This window comes from Triticum dicoccoides, chromosome 7B, assembly GCF_002162155.2.
Source record: "Triticum dicoccoides isolate Atlit2015 ecotype Zavitan chromosome 7B, WEW_v2.0, whole genome shotgun sequence".
NCBI lineage: Eukaryota > Viridiplantae > Streptophyta > Magnoliopsida > Poales > Poaceae > Triticum > Triticum dicoccoides.
The window spans coordinates 389,544,929-389,547,275 of NC_041393.1; the positions used below are offsets into that span (position 1 = coordinate 389,544,929).

Here is a 2,347-nt window from a genome sequence, read left to right on the forward strand (position 1 = left end):
GAGGAGGAGCTTTTGTGCCTTTTGTGGGTACGCGGCAGTGCAACATCCGCAATCTCCTTGTCCCCCATTAGGTTCGTTCATTTGTCCCTCTCGCTTTCCCATGGATGGATGGATTGATCTACCTACGGTTTGCCATCTCTTTCCTTCCTACTTTTTCCCCCTCGCCCCCTTTCGGAATTAAAGTTCACAAGCTAGAGCTCGAGCAAAAAAGGAGCTGGATCTGTGGTGTTGGCGTGCATATGCATATGCGGGAGGTCCCATGGCGATCGATCGATGGCGCTTTGATTTGATTGCTTTTGAGCGAGGAGGGCCTCGCGTTCGCATGGGGGGAATGTACTCGATGGCCATGCCAAGGTTTTCATCCTTCCTCCTGCAGGTGCATACATGCTCTTTTTGTAACTTTGGTACAGCCTCTCTCAGCTCTGAGTGTACCTGTCAGGACATGCTCGCACTCAGGTAGGTTAATTATTCAATTAATTGCTGTGACTGAATTTTACACATTTTCAAGCTACTACTATAAGAGATGGGTATACATTTACTAGTATCATTGCTAATTGCTACTGCTAGTGGTCATCAACTGGATGTACTCAACTGTACTGTACATAATACCTTAATCATGTGGCACAGATCTTGCCTTCCGTCGCACTAATTTTCTGCTCAACCAGCACCATTCCCAAGCTGTCGTAGGTTCGAGTAAAAGTTACTCTTCCAGGCTACACTATACCAGATGGAGCACTCGAGTGTACAAACTGTCACCTGTCCTTGGTTGTTCTTGATGCATCCCGGGTGCAGAAATCAAGGCAAATGATAGTACTGTACCATAGCTGCCTTGCTGATCCGAGAACTTCAATGTAGTACAAACTCCCGTTTGTCTTCTTGAACCAAGTAAAATAACATTCAGATTTGACCTCATGTTTGTGCAGTGCAATGTCTGCATGTCTGTATGCGCGGCAGGTAGCAGACACACATTACCAAACTGGATGGACCGACTTTTGGACTGAACTAGTTGTTTCAAAATTAATAGAGTGGATTGCAAAAGGATTTTAGCTCCAAACTTTAAGTGTACATCTAACCAGTCCTTCATTGTTTTGTCTTTTTTTTTTTGCGCAACTTCATTGTTTTGTCTTAATTGAACAATCAGTACTTACCTGTGTTCCACTTGTCATCTCTGAATTCTGTTTAACATTTTGGTCCATATACCAAGACTTAGTTGAATGCTTTCCACACAGGACACAGCAAAAAGGGAAAGGAAATGTTCGGTTAGAATGGCAATGAAATTGCTACCAGAGGTGAGGATAAAAATAAATTACTAATTCATTACTAGTGCACTTGGACTATTATGGTCAACTTTACCACAGATAATAGCTTAATCACTTGTACACACTAACTATCTGATCAGCAAGCACCATTCCCAAGCATCAACCGGCATAATGTATATACACACCAAAAATACTGAGAATAATCATGGCATAGGTTTAAGTGAAAGATACTCATCTTACCTTGCAGATGGCAGATGGAGCACTCAAGTGTACTACTCCATAACCTGTCACCTGTCCTCTGTTCTTCTTGATGCATCTTGGCTGCAGAAATAAATGCAAATTAATCATACTACCTCAACAGATCGGCCGGCGGCAGGCCACTGCTGATCCAAGAACTGATCAAGGGAACGTACCCTGTCTGAAAACAAGGCATTCATCCTGTTCTTTTTCTTTACCTTGGACCAAGTGAATAAGCTGCAGATTTGACCGCATTTTGATGCACTTCTTGCAGTGCACTGTCTGCATGCTGCGCGGCAAAATGGATGGATGCTGCAGCCACTGCATGAGGCAGCTAGCAGACAAAAAACTGCAAAATGCATGGAGAAGAAGGAAGAGCTTTACTAGTTTAATAAAGACTGGTCTAAAATATTTTATTTCAGAGCTTCGGATTCATTTCATACTATTGTTTCTCGATAATTAATCATCCAATGATTGGGCTTAATTGGCTAATTAGTGCTTTTAGTCAACCTGGTATTAAAATCTGATAACCTGGTTGGGTCATGAGCCAGACATATCATCTGAATGTTGGTACCATGGTGTGTCTGTCTATCCATGTTCTTGGAAAAAGAAACAGCTTGGGAAACACCGTACAGACCGCAAACTGACTAATTAGCAGCTTCATCTCTTCCTGGGAAGAGGCTGTATATTTTTCCTTGGACCATACAAGAAATTAACCCTGACAAGAACAATGCAAACCTGTGAGAACCATTTTAGGGTGAATCCGTGAATGGAGATGGCCAGAGATGGAAAGCCTATTGCTTTTACTGAAATCCACTTCCAAAGTGTTCCTGTTAGAAGGGAGAGAGGGA

General features: G+C 42.6%; 1 long non-coding RNA gene across 1 annotated transcript; it reads left to right on the forward strand.

The window, feature by feature from the left end:
• Window positions 1-52: 52 nt before the first annotated feature.
• LOC119335266 lies at window positions 53-1,914 on the forward strand. Its single transcript, XR_005161775.1, has 3 exons — window positions 53-376; window positions 1,230-1,289; window positions 1,507-1,914. It is a non-coding gene; the product is annotated as an uncharacterized LOC119335266 (long non-coding RNA).
• The last annotated feature ends 433 nt before the right edge of the window (window positions 1,915-2,347 follow it).